General features: G+C 40.6%; 1 pseudogene; it reads right to left on the bottom strand.

Annotated features, from left to right (window-relative positions):
• Window positions 1–2,251: 2,251 nt before the first annotated feature.
• LOC102280314 (large ribosomal subunit protein P1 pseudogene) lies at window positions 2,252–2,584 on the bottom strand (annotated as a pseudogene).
• Between the last annotated feature and the right edge of the window lie 15,009 nt (window positions 2,585–17,593).

Genomic DNA, 17,593 nt, shown 5'->3' with positions numbered 1-17,593 from the left:
ATTTAGGCTTTTCAACATTTAAGAGACCACACCTTCAATCTTTTGACTGACTCCTGATATATTGTAGGGTTGTTTCCTTATATTGAGACTGCTAATATTCCAGAAAATAAAACTACTATCTTCTCCTTGTTATCTGATTTACAAAAAGAGATTAAACACAGAGATAAAAAATATTTTGTGGGACATATTAGAGCCCATTCTGGCTTGTCTGGCCCTTTACATGAAGGAAATGCTTTGGCAGATGCATTGACTAAAGTAATTGCTTTAAACTTACATAAAAAGATTGACAAGGCCAAAAATTCTCACAAAATTCACCATCAAAATGTAGCTGGTTTAAGGTATGAATTTCATATCTCTAGGGAAACAGCTAGACAAATAGTTAAGTTATGTCCAAACTGCCCAATATTTAATCCATCTCCACCATTAGGAGTAAATCCCGGAGGCCTTAGGCCTAATGTTCTCTGGCAAATGGACGTAACTCATATCCTGGCCTTTGGAAAACTGTCCTTTGTGCATGTTACCGTGGGTACCCTTTCTCATGTTATTATAGCCTCTGCTAGATCAAATGAAGCAGTAAGAAATGTAATTCAACACTTGTTTGAATGCTTTTCCCAAATAAGACTCTCCGAACGGATAAAAACAGATAATGGCCCAGCTTATACTTCTGCTGCTTTTAAGACATTTTGTCAACAATTTTCCATAGTACATTCAACAAGAATACTTAACATTCCCCAAGGTCAAACCATAATGGAAAGGACACACCAGACTTTAAAAAATCAGATAGCTAAATTAAGATAAAAAAATTTAAATATTCCTCTTCACATCATGTTCTACACCATGCTTTGTTTGTAATTAATCATTTAAACGTAGACACACAGGGGCAGACTACAATGATGAGACACTAGATTCCTGAAAGGGTTTCGACTTGGCCCCTGGTCAAGTGAAAAGACTTCCTTACCAGAGAATGAAAAGGGCCAGATGTGTTGCTAACTTATGGGCAAGGGTATGCTTGTATTTTTCCACAGGACACAGATTTTCCGATTTGGATCCTGGACAGACTAATTTGTCATGTCACAGTCCCCCAGAGACCAGGTCCGCGGTGCATACACTCGCTCGCTCAGTGCCCCCCAGCCAGCTCTCGCCTCCGCGCCACCAGCTTCGCCCTGCACTCTCCTCGCTGCACCCCACGACCTAGAGCCAAAAAAGTTCCTGCAGCCAGTGAGGGCCACAGAGGACAGCACGCCCACGGAGTGCCGTCCAGACCAACATGGCCCCACCGGCGAGAGGGGAACACCCCGAGCCCAGGCGGCAGCGGCTAGCTCAAGTCTGTGACCCCCACCCCTCTGCCCACCATGGGCGCCGCTGCCCGCAATCTGATTCTTTCTCCACATAAGCACTGTATTGGGAGATGGTGTAGACAAAGGTAAGAATCCAAAACGTTCTTTGGAAGTGAGGAGAACAAGGTAGAGCTCAGTAAGGCTGGAGCAGGTACGGGAACCACCCAGTAAAACACAGGCTTGAGCAGCTCCCCCACATACATTTACATAAGCTGTAATCATTTCATTATTAACATAAAGAGGATAAATGGGAGCAAACGGAGGAAGACAAAATGTGGCATAAAATGGAAGGCAGGTGGGAAAAAGCATGGTTAGCTGTAATCTGTGGAGAAGGCAATGGCACCCCAGTACTCTTGCCTGGAAAATCCCATGAACGGAGGAGCCTGGTAGGCTGCACTCCATGGGGTCGCTAAGAGTTGGACATGACTGAGCTTATTCACTTTCACTTTTCAGTTTCATGCATTGGAGAAGGAAATGGCAACCCACTCCAGTGTTCTTGCCTGGAGAATCCCAGGCACGGGAGACCTGGTGAGCTGCCATCTATGGGGTCGCACATAGTCTGACACAACTGAAGCGACTTAGCAGCAGCAGCAGCTGTAATCTGAATGGCACACTGGAACAAGAGCTGAGGTGAGGAAAACCTTCCATACTCTCCACTCCTCATTTTTACTTTATTTACTTACTTATCATTATTTTTAAACATTTATTTATTTACTTGACTATTGTTGGGTCTTAGTTGCAATGTGCAGGCTCTCTAGTTGGTCCTGCTGGCTACAGAGCACTGAGTTGGTTTGCTGTGTTCCACAGAGCTTAGTTGCCTCTGCCGCATGTAGGGTATTAGTTCACTGACCAGGGATCGAACCATGTCCTGCACTGGAAGCCAGATTCCTTTTTTTTTTTTTTCTAAGAGCTTTTTATTGAATGTGTTACTAAAGAAGTTTAGTCAAAAAGACCAAAGCCCATGTCATCATCAGACTCTTCAGATTCTTCTTTCTTTGCTTCTACTTTTTTCTCCTCAGCTGGGGCAGCAGTGGTGGACAGGATAGGTCCACCAGCCCCTACCATACAGATGAGGCTCCTGATGTTGACATTGGCCAAAGCTTTTGCAAACAAGCCTGGTAGAAAAGCTCAACATTTATACCAGCTGCTTTAATGAGGGCATTGATCTTATTCTCCATGACCATCACCTCATTGTTGTGCAGAATGAGGGCTGAATAGATGCAGGCGAGCTCCAAGACCGGGACCATGGTGTGGGTGAGTGCTAGCTGGAGGCTGCCAGGTGCAGTGCTAGTCGCCAGTTGATGTGAGGACCTCACCCTAAAATGGTGGAAGCTTCCTTGGAAGGACTGAACACCTTAACGGCAGCGGAGGAAAGCTGAACAGTGGATTTTTCTTTACCAGTGGGCCACCAGGGAAGTCCCAGTCCTCATTTTTAAGAGTGGATGATACTGCATCTTGGGGAGACAGAAGTCACAAGCTCACACCACAGCAGAAGCAGATCTTTATCTCTCACCATTCATCATCTCTGAGTGGAAACACCATCCATCCTTCAAGGCTCAATTCAAAAACCATCCCTTCCTCCTTTCTCTTTCACCTCTGAATCTCCACAGATGATTGGACTCTGAAACTAGAAGAGCAACAGTTTTGTGTTGCTTGTCCTGGCATCCTGTCATTTTTTTCCCCTTGTCCTGGGCTGCTTCTCCCCTGAGGCCCACTGGTGCTGGAGGAGAGAACCTTACATCTCCTTCAGGACACTACCAATGTCTGTGCAGACAGGAAGGCTGTTCTACATAGAGGGCTGTCTTGCTCCAGAAAAATAATGAAATGTATCTTGGCCCCATCCCTTTTTCCTTCTTTTCAGTAAATGACTTTCATAAATGTCTCTCTATTCCTATGAACCTGGCCAGAAGCTTAAGGTTTTCCCTCAGAGGATCAAAAAAGGGAAAAAAATAAAATGAAATCCCAGGATGTACAGGAGACCAGAAGCCAGATGCATTCAGCGTTTCTCTGGTTTCCCCTTTGAGTGACAGGCAGTCACAGACATAGCATGACTGCTCATGTCACAGGGCCACAGCAGTCATGTGTAGTGACTGACAGGGAATTTAAAGGTAATAAAGAAGCATCTATAATTTTTTCCTATTATTATTATGCTAAAAAGGACTCATTATGAAATCATGTTTAAATAGAAGATGGCTTATACCTAAAGGAGGAATTATAAAAATGAGATGTCTTCTCTTGTCACTGAGCCTTTGTGAATTTAGAAACCTTGACAAGTGAGTCACTGAAAAGTCCTAAGAGGTAACATTGTTAATCTGCCTCTTCTCCCGAGAAATTAGACATGAGAGACTAGAAATAAAAACTCAAGTCCACCACCTATCAAATTTCTGAAGAAACTAGTGGCAGAAGTGTAGGGTAAGGAAATTAGAGAAAGTGAGGTTCGAAGAATGAGATGGGCACTTTACAGGAACAGATCACCTTTAATGAGGTGAGAAGGGGCAGCAGTCAGATTAGTGAGCTGCTGCACTAACCCAAGAAAAGAGGAAGTATATATATGGAAATCTACTGTCTAAAGGGGGCATGTTCTTCTCCAAGGTTGTTCGGATTAGTTATCTCTTAAACAGCTGGGGCAAGGAATTCTGGAGATCGGCCAGAGGCTGGGACCGGCTGGGAGCTGGGCATAATCAACCTTAATTCCATTTTTTTCTTCAAGTGAGAGAGTTCTTTGTTTTGCATAGAATGGTGGGGAGGACCCCAAGGGGAGTTTTAACTCCAGGCTATTTTGAGCTGTGTAACTTTCCTTCAAGAAAAGTGACAGACAAAAATGAGAATAAAACAAATGAGCAGATCTGATTCCAAGAAATATGCTTTAGTTGCTGCAAAGTCCTGGAAAGAAAAGCTGGATTATCATTTCCTTGAGGAAGAAGCTGTGTTTTTGTTCACCGGTGAATTCCTTGTTTGCTAGGCAGCAGAAAGGAGGCATTCAGTAGATGTCTAGTGCATCAAAATCTTTGAGGCACACTTGGTCTAGGAAAGGCTAGGACATGCCTGTGTTCTCTTCCATAGCAAGCATTTCTGAGTCTCTGCCAATCTTTTCTGTTCTGGGCACTTCACAGAAAAGCAGATGCCCTCAGTCTTTTGTAATATCCTAAGCCTGGGTCTCACAGTAATTTATTTCCCTTCTTTTTCTGCAGTGAAAAAGTGACAACTTCTCTGGCAAACAATGTCTTCATTGTCACTAATGATGACAAATCAAAAGGTCAGCAGGGCCTCTATTTTTCATGCCTACTATTGGGTTGGCAATTTGGATTTAGTTGGTAAATTGCCTATTTACCAACTATTTAGTTGGTAAGTAGTCTAACTACTATTGGTTAGACTACTATTGGTTAGAAGTTATTCTCAAGTTTAAGGGTTTTATTCTCAAACCTTGGAGCATCGGAAGTCAGGAAGCGCCCTCTGATCTGAATGCTCATTCTTCCTGTTCCTGTTATGGACCTCTGCCTTTCACACCAGCAGATCCAGGCAGCTCTATCTAGAGAACTTATTACTTTTTTAAAAATAAGATATCCATGATCAGAAAATCAACATATTTTATTGTTAATAGTGATGATAGAGAATTTTCTCATCCTGTTATTTATCCATTCATCTGAGGTCACAAAGAACATGTCTTAAGATATTCAGCAGATTATGACAGGGCCTGTGTTTGAAGGAAGAAAAACCTTGTATTCAAAATAATTTTGTTTTCAAGCCTTCCAATCATTCATCATATGGCTTTGCTAAACCCTGAAAGGGTACTCTAGAGGATCTTTAAGTGATGATGCCCTGCACAGCCATGTGGGGCACAGCCCGCCCATGTACACTTGGTATTAATCTCCCCACCTTCTGGATCCCTGGAAGCGGGTGTGTGGTGTGGGCGTGTTTCGTGTGTTTGACATCTATAAATACACTCAGAGCTGCTCAGAGCTGCTCACTGGTATTTCAGTACATTCACTATTCCCAGTTTTTACATATACCCACACCCTCATAAAAAGGAGTAAAGCAGAATTTTATTTCTACTGTGATGACCATGACTCAGATAAATTGCTATAAAACAAGACGTCACTTTTATTTTATTTTTTAAAAATTAATTAATTAATTTTAATTGGAGGTGAATTACTTTACAATATTGTAGTGGTTTTTGCCATACATTCACATGAATCAGCCATGGGGGTACATGTGTTCCCCATCCTGAACCCCCCTCCCACATCCCTCCTCAAAGTTGCAGGATATAAAATTAACACACAGACATCACTTTTAAGTGTACCCCTTTTGTCTGTAGAACAATGAGACACATAAAGAACATTCTGCTCTCACTCTATTCCCTTCACCTTCCTTGGTGCTGGCTTCCATTTATGCCATCACCTGCCTCTACAGTTTGGTTTGAGGTTTGTTCTTCTCCCAGTCTGTAACCCTGACTCCATTTCTTGGCTAAAGTTTTATTCTCTCCTTTTTCTCAGGTATCCCACCTGCAAGTCCTCTGGTCATTGCAGCCCAGACCTCCATCACAGTCACACTGACCTGGAGAGTGTTCCAGGCCCATCACCCCTTGGACCCACTGCCTGGTTTCTCCTCAGTCTCTGGAGCTGGACTGGGTCCAGACTTTGGCCTTGCTTCCTGCTGGGTATGGGGTATACAACACGTGTTGGCTTCAGTTTCCTCATTTGAAAAATGGATATATTAACAAGACATACCTCTTGGGGCTTTTAATGAAGACTGGTAGATCGCTGTTCAGTTGAGTTCAGTTCGGTTTCTCAGTCGTGTCCGACTCTTTGCAACCCCATGAATCGCAGCATGCCAGGCCTCCCTGTCCATCACCAACTCCCGGAGTCCACCCAAACTCATGTCTATTGAGTCGGTAATGCCATCTAACCATCTCATCCTCTGTCGTTCCCTTCTCCTCCTGCCCTCAATCTTTCCCAGCATCAGGGTCTTTTCCAATGAGTCAGCTCTTCGCATCAAGTGGTCAGAGTATTGGAGTATCAGCTTCAGCATCAGTCCTTCCAATGAACACCCAGGACTGATTTCCTTTAGGATGGACTGGTTGGATCTCCTTGCAGTTGAAGGGATTGTCAGGAGTCTTCTCCAACACCACAGTTCAAAAGCATCAATTCTTCGGTGCTGAAGTACTGCCAAACCCAGTGAGTCATGCCTCCCTGAACCCATGCCCTTGTGAGATCCCCTGTGATATTGATTTGGTTTCACCATGTGGCCTCTTTGGGCAAAGACAGAAGCAGAGGCTTGATCAGTGTGTGAACATTGTGTTTTTACACTCTCTTGTTTGCTGCTTTTTTGAATGCAGCCACCACTTGGAGAAGCCTGGGTAGACTTGCTGGTTGATGAGAGACAACTGTTCAGCTAACCCACCCCCATCCCACCTTCCCTTGGTCAACTACTAGACATGTGAATGAGGCCATTTGGAACTAGTCAGTCTGGCTAACTTGCCAAGTGATTGTAAACACATGAATGCTTCCAGGTGACACTATATGGAGCAGAGATGAATTTTACCAACTAAATCCAAATTGCCAACCCACAGAATCTTTAGCAATTAAGTGATGATTGAGTTATTCAGTTTTGGAGCAATTTCTTATGTAACAATAGTTAGCTGATACAAAGATAAATGAGTTTTTCTATGGTACATAAAAGGTATTTAGAGAAGTGTGTGGGATAGTTTGTGTTTATGTCAGTAGTTATTTATTATTCTTTATCAATGGTTCCAGCCATAATGGTGATCTTGGAGACTTGTGAATGCGCTTAGCCTTCTTATATTCCTGTGCCTTTGCACATGACTAAAACTTTCATGTTTCACTTTTCATTGACTGCCTACTTCCTCCTTGTCCCTTGAGCAGAGGGATATTAAAAATGTTTAAGAACTGGTATGGTATGGGCAGCAAGCAATCAACGGTGAACCACTTGAATGTCAAGACTGTCTTTGAATCTCAGTTCAAACATTATGCTGCCTGAGTTACTAGAGCACTTCATCAGATTCCCCTGTTTCTGCTCTCATGTTCCCCATCCAGTAGTTTGTTCTCAACAGAGTCATCTTTTAAAATGTAAATGATCCTTTAAAAAGATAAGTCAGATTATGCACCCCTCTCTCAAAACTGGGCAATTGTTCTTGGGTCTCTCCAAGTAAAATGTAAGGTCATTAAAATGTCTAAGCCCTCTGCTTTCAACCCTTACCTCCTGACATCCTCTCATCTGCCTGCTATGCTTACACTCTGCAACAGCTACACTGGATGCCTTCTTCAAAGCTGCCTATATTAGGGACTTTGTTCTAGCAATTCTTTCTTCCTGGAACCGTTGTCTCAAAGTAACAATGCTTGCCTCTACCAAGTCTGCTCAAATCTCACTTTCTCAATGTAACCTAAGCTGAATCTCGTAATACTGCAACTTGCTCCTACCTATCAGGTCACACTCCCACCCACCCCTGGATCCTACCACCTTTTGTATCAGTCAGTGATCCACTAATGGAGCAGAACCAGAAGGAGAAATATATCTAAGGAGCTGGCTTCTGCAACTGTGGGGGTTGGCTAGGCGAGTCTGAAATCCACAGGGCAAGCTGTCAGGAAGGGCAGGCTAAAACTTGCCCACATGAGCCAAAACTGCAATCCATTAGGGGAATTTCATGTTCTTAGGAACACCTCCGTTCAGCTCTCGTGGTCTTTCAACTAATTGAATCAGCCTCACCCAGATTATCTAGGAAACCATATAACTAAGGACTATACCCTAGCCAACTGTCACATAATTTTCTAATTTTTATGTCAATTGTCTGTCTTCTGTACTAAAGATAAATCCCATGAAGGTGAGAGGCCTTTGTTTTGCTTGCTGATGTATTCCACAGTAAATATTCAATAAGCATTCATTCAATGAAATAACATCACACCCTCAGGAAGTCTTCTCTGACTACCTGCTGTCCATCACCCCAGAGACACTCACATCCCCTAAATAAGGTGCTGTTTTTCTTCTCATTGATCTAAAGTTAGTTAAATCCATTCACTTCAATCAGACCAGTCTAACCTCCTTATAGGATACAGCACCAGAAATAACTAAATATCTTATGGTTTTATTTAAACTTCTCTCTTTGCTCACATTGGTCTCTTATTTTCTATCTATTCCTTTAGCTTTCTTCTATGCCCTTTTCCTACTCTACTTTGACAAACTGGGAAAAAAATACAAAGAAGGATTGTTACAGTTAAATGTACATACATAAAGAATCCCTTGGACTTCCCTGGTGGTACTGCTGCTGTTGCTGCTGCTGCTAAGTCACTTCAGTCGTGTCCGACTCTGTGCGACCCCATAGACAGCAGCCCATCAGGCTCCGCCACCCCTGGGATTCTCCAGGCAAGAACACTGGAGTGGGTTGCCATTTCCTTCTCCAGTGCATGAAAGTAAAAAGGGAAAGTGAAGTTTCTCAGTCGTGTCCAACTCTTCGCAACCCCATGGAATGCAGCCTACCAGGTTCCTCCGTCCATGGGATTTTCCAGGCAAGAGTACTGGAGTGGGTTGCCATTGCCTTCTCCGCCCTGGTGGTATAATGGTTAAGAATTCACCTGCTAATGCAGGGGACATAGGTTCAATCCTGGCCAGGGAAGATTCCACATGCTGTGGAGCAAGTAAGCCTGTGCGCCACAACTACTGAACCCATATGCTGCAACTAATGAAGCCCATGTTCCTAGAGCCTGTGCTCTGCAATAAGAGAAGCCACTGCAATGAGAAGCCCATTCACTGCAACTAGAGAAAGTCCACATACAGCAATGAAGACCCAGGGCAACCCAAAATAAATAAATGAATAAATAATTCAGGAAAAACTAAAGAACCCTATGCACAAAGCCAAAGGCAGTGTTGAGTTGTTAGACACCTTCACCTGCAGAAATAGTTAGCAGCATGCATCCATAGTTTTACCAGCATTTCTTAAGCACCAAATATATCAGACATTGTATGAAATATTGAGACCACAGAGGGAAAAGTCAAGGTATCTGCCTTCAAGTTGTTTACAGACTTGTTCAGAATGATGAAGCAATATCCTAGAGACTGAATCTAGCCCTTATTCATTATTAGTTCAACTTACACATTGTTGGCCTATGTGGTATTTGATATTTAAATTAGTTATTAACAATGGAAAATGAGAAGATCTCACATAAAAATCAGAATTTGGGGTTTCCTTTGAAATATGAGAGGATATAGAAACATTGGCAATAGCCGCTCAGATCCAAGGAGGAACTTCTTGAGTGCTCCGTCTTTAGTTCTCCATCTTTCCTACCATTGTTACTCTGTATCAAGGGCAGAAGCCAGGTCCTATTGTCTTACCCTTGGCCTCATCTGCTCATTTAGGTTAACTTCCTGGCTGCCTGTGGGCATTTGCGTTTTAGATTGCCAGACGAGTGGGTTGCATTTGATTCAGTTCAGTTCAGTTCAGTCACTCAGTCATGTCCGACTCTTTGCGACCCCATAGACTGCAGCACACCAGGCCTCCTTGTCCATCACCAACTCCTGGAGTTTGCTCAAACTCATGGCCATTGAGTCGGTGATGTCATCCAACCATCTCATCTTCTGTTGTCCCCTTCTCCTCCCACCCTCAATCTTTCCCAGCATCAGGGTCTTTTCCAATAAGTCAGTTCTTCGCATCAGGTGGCCAATATATTGGAGTTTCAGCTTCAACATCAATCCTTTCAGTGAATATTCAAGACTTATTTCCTTTAGGATAGATTGGTTGGATCTCCTTGCTGTCCAATGGACCCTCAGGAGTCTTCTTCAATACCACAGTTTAAAAGCATCAATTCTTTGGTGCTCAGCTTTCTTTATAGCCCAACTCTCACATACATACATGACTACTGGAAAAACCATAGCTTTGACTAGATGGACATTTGTTGGCAAAGTAGCATCTCTGCTTTCAATATGCTGTCTATGTTGGTCATAACTTTTCTACCAAGGAGCAAGCATCTTTTAATTTCATGGCTTAAGTCACCATCTGCAGTGATTTTGGAGCCCCAAATATAAAGTCTGTCACTGTTTCCATCTATTTGTCATGAAGTGATGGGACCAGATGCCATGATCTTAGTTTTCTGAATGTTGGCTTTTAAGCCAACTTTTTCACTCTCCTCTTTCACTTTCATCAAGAGGCTCTTTAATTCTTCTTCGTTTTCTGCCATAGGGGTGGTGTCATCTGCATATCTGAGGTTATTGATAGTTCTGCCGGCAATCTTGATTCCAGCCTGTGCTCCATCCAGCCCAGTGTTTCTCATGATGTACTCTGCATAGAAGTTAAATAAGCAGGGTGACAATATACAGCCTTGTCGTACTCCTTTCCCAATTTGGAACCAGTCTGTTGTTCCATGTCCAGTTCTAACTGTTGCTTCCTGACTTTCATACAGATTTCTCAGGAGGCAGGTCAGGTGGTCTGGTATTCCCATCTCTTTAAGAATTTTCCACAGTTTGTTGTGATCCACACAGCCAAAGGCTTTGGCATAGTCAATAAAACAGAAGTAGATGTTTTTCTGGAAGTTTCTTGCTTTTTCAATGATCCAACGGATGTTGACAATTTGACGTCTGGTTCCTCTGACTTTTCTAAATCTTCCCTGAACATCTGGAAGTTCATGGTTCATGTGCTGTTGAAGCCTGGCTTGGAGAATTTTGAGCATTACTTTACTAGTGTGTGAGATGAATGAAATCGTGCAGTAGTTTGAGCATTCTTTGGCATTGCCTTTCTTTGGGATTGAAATGAAAATTGACCTTTTCCAGTCCTGTGGCCACTGCTGATTTTTCCAAATATGCTGACATATTGAGCACTTTCACAGCATCATCTCTGAAGTTTTGAAATAGCTCAACTGGAATTCCATCACTTCCACTAGCTTTTTTCATAGTGATGCTTCCTAAGCCCCACTTGACTTTGCATTCCAGGATGTTTGACTCTAGGTTGGTGATTACACCATCATGATTATCTGGATCATGAAGATCTTTTTTGTATAGTTCTTCTGTATATTCTTGCCACCTCTTAATATCTTCTGATTCTGTTAGGTCCATACCATTTCTGTCCTTTATTGTGCCCATCTTTGCGTGAAAAGTTCCCTTGGTATTTCTAATTTTCTTGAAGAGATCTCTAGTCTTTCCCATTCCATTGTTTTCCTCTATTTCTTTGTATTGATTATTGAGGAAGGCTTTCTTATCTCTCCTTGCTATTCTTTGAAAGTCTGCATTCAAATGGGTATATCTTTCCTTTTCTCCTTTGCCTTTCACTCTCTTCTATTCACAGCTATTTGTAAGGCCTCTCAGACAGCCATTTTGCCTTTTTGTATTTCTTTTTCTTGGGGATGGTCTTGATCCCTGCCTCCTGTACAATGTCAGGAATCTCTGTCCATAGTTCAGACACTCTGTGTATCAGATCTAATCCCTTGAATCTATTTCTCACTTCCATTGTATAATTGTAAGGGATTTGATTTAGGTCATACCTGAATGGTCTAGTGGTTTTCCCTACTTTCTTCAGTTTAAGTCTGAATTTGGCATTTGATTATACACTATTAAAACAGTCTTTGACTCTTCAAAATAATGCTGCTTCTATGATATAATTTGATATTCATAATAAATCTCAGATATAGGTAGGCCAAGTATTATTAGGTCCATTTTTCACAAGGTGTAATGAAACATTGGAGAGGTTGAATTACTAGTCTGGGCTGTAGAGATGGTTCTAAAATTCAAATTTTCTGGTGAGTCATCTGAGGCATTTTACAAAGGTATCTCACCCCCTCCTCAACTTTCTTCCCTACAACATTTCAGACTGAAGTTGTTGAAGGTTGAGGAAGGAAGAAAGATTAACACAAAGCTAAAATTGGAATTTTGAGTATTACTTAAGACTGAGCTGTGGCTTGCTAGGACTATGATTGACTGAACGGCTTTTTTTATTTTCTAAGAGTGATGAGCCTGTTTAATGCTTCATGTTCTGGCAAGAAAAGATAATATCAATGAAAACATATTGAAAAGGAGAAAAGGACAAAAATTGCATTTTCCATATAATTAAAGTGTTTCATATTTGTTCAATTTACTCATTATGCACAGGGATGCATGCACAACACAACACACATGTGCACATTTTTCTCCTTGCACATGCCTAGATTCATACGATACAGAATATTTTGTAACTTCCTTTTTCCTTCCAACAGTGTCATCTTTCTACAACATTAAATAGTCTTATCTTGTAACAATTTTAATAGTCCTATATAATATGGTGGTATTATAGTATTTGGCCAGTCACTCTTTGGTCAAATTAAATTTCCAATTTATTATTGTATGAAATACTGATTTAATATTCTGACAGATGACTTACTATGTGCATCTGTGATAACTTTTTTAGGATAAATTCCTAGGAGTAGAATTGCCCTTACAGGACATATCTATTTTTTAAATATTTTTGATGCATGTGTAATATATCTTAGACAAAGCCATTCCTTCTAAAATCTCCCAACAAGTCTTTCCACTTCAGCTGAAAAAAATCTCACTAAAGTGATGCTTGCATATTTTACTTCCTTGTTAAAGAGCCTCAGTGTCTTTTAGCTTATTAGATCAATTTTAAAACACCCCAACTCAGGATTTGGGAAAACACCTTGCTTTACCTGTCCAACCTCATCTCAGTTCAGTTCAGTTGCTCAGTCGTGTCCGACTCTTTGCGACCCTATGAATCGCAGCACGCCAGGCCTCCCTGTCCATCATCAACTCCCGGAGTTCACTAAAACTTATGTCCATCGAGTCGGTGGTGCCATCCAGCCATCTCATCCTCTGTCGTCCCCTTCTCCTCCTGCCCCCAATCCCTCCCAGCATCAGAATCTTTTCCACTGAGTCAACTCTTTGCATGAGGTGGCCAAAGTATTGGAGTTTCAGCTTTAGCATCAGTCTTTCCAATGAACATCTAGGACTGATTTCCTTTAGAATGGACTGGTTGGATCTTCTTGCAGTCCAAGGGACTCTCAAGAGTCTTCTCCAACACCACAGTTCAAAAGCATCAATTCTTTGGTGCTCAGCTTTCTTCACAGTCCAACTCTCACATCCATACATGACCTATGGAAAAATGATAGCCTTGACTAGATGGACCTTTGTTGGCAAAGTAATGTCTCTGCTTTTTAATATGCTGCTGCTGCTGCTGCTAATTCGCTTCAGTCGTGTCCGACTCTATGCGACCCCATAGACGGCAGCTTACCAGGCTCCCCCATCCTTGGGACTCTCCAGGCAAGAACACTGGAGAGGGTTGCTATTTCCTTCTCCAGTGTATGCAAGTGAAAAGTGAAAGTGAAGTCACTCAGTCCTGTCCCACTCTTAGTGACCCCATGGACTGCAGCCTACCTCCTCTGTCTATGGTGTTTTCCAGGCAAGAGTACTGGAGTGGGGTGCCATTGCCTTCTCCGTTTAATATGCTATCTAGGTTCAATTCCAGTTAGGGCAGATCTGATATTTCCGCCAGATCCACCAATTGTTTTTTCCTTCCCTGTATGAGGAAACTGGGCTTCCCAGGTGGTGCTAGTGGTAAAGGGCCCACCTGCCAATGTAGGAGATGGAAGAGAGATGGGTTTGATTTCTGGGTTGAAAGATCCCCTTAAGCAGGAAATGGCACCCTGCTCCAGTATTCCTGCCTAGACAATCCCATGGACAGAGGAGCCTGGCAAGGTACAGAGTCAAACACGACTGAAGTGACACAGCACATGAGGAAATTGCTTCCTTTCTTCTCCACTAATACAAATCCTATATATTTCCCCAAACCCAGTTCAAGTTATACCTCTTCCAGAAAGTGCTTCTGGGATAATTTCACCCCCAAATTATCTTTTCACTCATGAATCATATTCCCCTATAATTTTAAGTATGTATATCTCATTTCCTCAGGGTGGGCAAGCTATTCCCAGACAGGTTATTTTTTGAATATATCCCCAAAGCAAACAGAGCTAGATGCTGAATCTTAAAAAGGACTATAAAAGTATAGAATGAGTTACTGGAGAAAATTCTGAAATATTGTCTGAATGCCTTTCAATCTGGTCATACTCCCATATGAAATTGGATGAATAAATCTGGTGAGTTTTCAAAATGGCTTCAGCTATCTTTTCCTAATAACATGACTATAACAAGTTTTTGAGGAAATATAAATAATTTTTAGCTAGTCATTTGAAGGACATTTTCACTTATTTGCAAAAATTAATTGGCATTAAATTCAGTATAAGAGAAATCTCTCAATGACGATTTAATCACAACAATTACAAAGTAGTTAGTGGTGGCCATATGACATGGATTTTGAAAACCACATTAGTGAGATTCTATTGTACAAAGATGTTTTAATTCACAGATTATGATATAAAATAGAAATAATGAATTTTAAAATTACTCTAGACAGTGAACATTAAAAAAACTTTAGTTCATTTAAAAATATATAAATTGTTTTCATTCCACCTCCCCAAAATATGGTACTTCACTGTTCCCAAAATACTACACATTCAAATAAACTGTAATTATGAACATATATAGCTTCTTACAGTTAGAACTTTAAAAGTAGATTGTGCTAAATAAAATGCAAGTTACTGCAATATTTAAATATGCTTTAAAGTAAACATTATAAATGGGCATGTTATTACTAGAGTTTTAGGGAAGTTTAATCAGGAACCAAAACACAAAAGAAAAAAATTTCAGTGGCTCTTGAGCAACATAAAATGAACAGATATTCATCAAATTCATCTCTTCAAGACCTTCCTCACATCCTGAATTTGAAAGAGAAAGCCTTCTTTTTAGATGATGTAAAGGGATGAAAAAATATGGAGAGAGAAATTACAGATTGAAACAAAAGATGTGAAAAAAGAAATAGAGAATCTAGAAACACTCAAGATTTCTGGAAATGTAAATCTAATTTTAAAAAACTAATTTATACTGAGGAAGTAGTGACTTTGAATCTTGCTCCCTCAGGATTAGAGTAAAAATGAAATTTCCAAAAGAGTATGTTTGCTTTGGTGAGAGAAGAGGAGAAAATTATCTGTGGTACTCAGATGCAATGGAGTGTTTATCTGGCAGGGTACTATTTGATGCATCAGCCAAACTTCTGATGTTCACAATCTTCCTGTTCACTGATGCTTGAAATTAGCATCAGTTAAAATCCTGGATGCACTGGCAGCTGGCAGCTCAGCTCTCCCTGCCTGGGTCCCAAAGCTACAGCAAATTGGCAGTAAGGTTTCCTTAGCAGGTGCTAACAGGCTAAATGGTACCACACAGCATGATTCCACCTATGTGAAGCAAACAAATACAAACCCATGTATTTTTATATGTACCACACATGTATGTAACTGTGTTGAAAAATGTTTGAAAAGATACATAAAACTGTTAATATGTGTAATTTCTGTTTACATAGAGGATTTGAGGAGAGGTAGATGGATACTTTTACTTTATGGTTTGAATTTTAACTATAAGAATGTAATCATGTATTATTTGCACAACTTTAAAACTTAAAAGTTAAGTAAGCAACACTGGGATGCCAACCTATATAGAGACATGACTGAGTGAGAATAGTTCTCACTTTCACTTTCCTTATTTCCAGGGAGCACTGATTTTATGCTTCCAAAAGTAAAAAGAAAACTAACACATACATGTAGTTTATAGCTGTTAAAATGCACATTGCATGAACTTGAGTTAAAATGTATATTTTTGGAGGTAAACTTTTTGGTTGGTGTACACAACCATGCCAGTTTGTCCATCCAACAGTATTGCTGTGGACATACTATTTGCAGTACTCTTCCAGGCCCTGTGGGTTTAGCAATGACTAAGAAGACAAAATCCATGCTTCATAGATATTACATTCCAAGGGAGAAGTTAGGCAATAAATGAAAAAAAAAAAAAAAAGTAGAACACATAGTTTATCCAGTGGCAGTAACAGTTTTGGGGAAACATAAAACAGGAAAGGAATTTAGGGAGTACTGGTGCAGAGGTAGCTGAAGTTTAAAACAGGTCATCAGTATCTCCCCTGACTTGCATAGAAAATAAGTTGATATAATACATAAGATTGCCTGAATCATTTTGCCTCAGAAAATATGACTAGGAATATTTTTCTCTTGACTTAATTTTAGTTGGCTTTTAACAAAGACTTCAAACTGGCACCTTAGGTTCATTTTTAGTTCAATGAAGAATAGTTCTCATATACATGCAGCATGGATTCAATTCTGTTCCTTGGGTTGGATCCTTACCAAGATCTTAAGAAGAAAAATGAAGAAATATGGTTGCCTCAGGAATTGACTAACTACTTATATCCTGCATTAAACATGCTTCTCTGCATCCAGAAGCTGACTAGTACCAGATTAAGAATGAAAAAGGATTTCTTGGCAAAGGATCTTTACTTGCAAAAATAATTCCAAGACTTGGGCTAAGCTCAAATTTTAGGATTTATGTGGAAACTCAAGACTTTTCTTTTCACATTACCATATGAACAAATTGAACAACAACAAAAAAATACAGGCTCTTAGAGATTTGGTCTCAAAAGGTCTAGAGTTTAAGAAGAATATTTTTCCTCTCTCTCAGAGTGGTCCTTTATTAAAGCATTCCTTTGACAATGTTATACAGAAATACCTCTATTAATGAAAAGGACATACACTTTATTGTCAAAAATGTTGTTATTGAAATAATGTAGAATGCACTGGAAAGCATTCTAGGAGAAATAAGACTAGGGGATAGGGTATAAACATATCATTTGGCTAAAATAATAACAACATGAAACAATACCAATATTACCCCTTTGTGTTATAGTGTAATCCACTAATCATTCTAAGTGATACTAGATAACTTCGAAGTTTGATTAGGGATGAAGAGAAGATAGTAGAGTCCTGCAGATGGTGAGGGTCACAAATGATAGATATACAGATGCCAAAAGGAAAAAAAGGAACACTGGGGAAGAGGAGAATGGCAAAAATACCTCTTATTTCACAATTTAGCTTAGGCTCCATGCTATTAACAGTTATAAGTGATGGATAAACAGAAACTGTGTGTAGAAGAGTATGTGTATGTATATAACTTGAGATTAATGACACCAAGCTCATAATGCTTTGTATAATTTGTCAAGTGCTTTTACTTGCTTTTTCTTCTTCCAGCATTGCTGACTGTGTAGAAGGAGGTTTGTGGTGTTTCAGTTCAGTTCAGTTGATCAGTTGTGTCCGGCTCTTTGCAACTCCACGGACTGCAGCATGCCAGGCTTCCCTATCCATCACCAACTCTCAGAG

The sequence above is a fragment of the Bos mutus genome, chromosome 17 (genome assembly GCF_027580195.1).
Source record: "Bos mutus isolate GX-2022 chromosome 17, NWIPB_WYAK_1.1, whole genome shotgun sequence".
NCBI lineage: Eukaryota > Metazoa > Chordata > Mammalia > Artiodactyla > Bovidae > Bos > Bos mutus.
The sequence above is the reverse complement of the archived record's forward strand: the minus strand, read 5'-3'. Positions and strand labels throughout refer to the sequence as shown.